The sequence below is a fragment of the Urocitellus parryii genome, chromosome X (genome assembly GCF_045843805.1).
Source record: "Urocitellus parryii isolate mUroPar1 chromosome X, mUroPar1.hap1, whole genome shotgun sequence".
NCBI lineage: Eukaryota > Metazoa > Chordata > Mammalia > Rodentia > Sciuridae > Urocitellus > Urocitellus parryii.
In genome coordinates, this window is record NC_135547.1 from 78266977 (window position 1) to 78268163 (window position 1187).

The 1187-nt window shown below is 45.2% G+C and overlaps 1 pseudogene; it reads right to left on the reverse strand.

Moving 5' to 3' along the window:
• Window positions 1-586: 586 nt before the first annotated feature.
• Window positions 587-1187, reverse strand: LOC113175411 (SUMO-conjugating enzyme UBC9 pseudogene; annotated as a pseudogene).

Below are 1187 nucleotides of genomic sequence, written 5' to 3' on the forward strand. Positions count from 1 at the left end.
TAAGCAGCATTGTCTCAGAATCTCTAGATAAAATGGCTCCTAAATCCAAACTTAGGAGTACCTAGATAAAATGGCTCCCCACCTAAAATGGTGTAGGTGCCGGTCAAGATCCTGCTGACCTTGGATCTGAGGCACAACAGCCAGGTTCTGAGAGAAGGGTGTGGGAAGGGAGGGACAGGGACAGCCTGCTGGAGGCTGAGACAGCTCTGAACAGTAAAGCATACCTGAATTAGCTCCTAGGGGTTTACTCAAATTTAAAAGTTTATAATTTTACAGCAGTTAAAATACTGACATCAATATTAAAATGAAAGCAAGTTTTACATAACAATCAAAAAATACAAAAGACTGAAGGAAGAGACTCTGGGGCTGGGGATGTGGCTCAAGCGGTAGCGCGCTCGCCTGGCATGTGTGCGGCCCGGGTTCGATCCTCAGCACCACATACAAAGAAAGATGTTGTGTCCGCCGAGAACTAAAAAATAAATATTAAAAAAATTCTCTCTCTCTCTTAAAAAAAAATCTCTATGCTTAAGGAAGCATATTATTTAAAAAAAAAAAAAGAGACTCTGAATGAAAACGGGCAATTCAGCTAATTCAGAACTGTATGCCAGTGGGGGAAATGAAAGATGGCGCCCCCCCCCACCTTCCCATGCAACTGGGAACTATAAGAGCGACTTGAGATTTGCAACAGGGTAAACAAGTTTTTGCCAAACCAATTCCTCCTTTTGCAGTGCCACAGGGTTGCTGCCTGTGAGGGTACAAACTTCTTGGCTTGTACTCGAACACTTTTCTCATATTCCATTCCGTTTGGGCAGTAAATCCTGTAGGCCTCTGCGTGACTGGGGTCTAAGATCTGCTTGATTGTGATGTCTGGCCTGCAGTTCTTGCCCTCCTCCAGGATGTACAGACACACGGTACCAGAAGGGTACACATTCAGGTGAAACATCAGTGGCTCAAATTTACAGTGGTAAGGATGGATAATCATCTTTGAAGAGCATTCCCAGCTTGATCAAGCCTCCTTTCCATGGAGTCCCCTCCTTTCCTGGGATGGCATATTCCCAGTTCATTAGGTTCATCGTGCGATCCAGATTCTTAGTCCAGGCAGATACCAAGCCAAAGGGGTGCTACTACCTCCAAGCTTTTCTCTCCTGGGCTAGTCTGCTGAGAGCAATCCCTGACAATCCAGACAT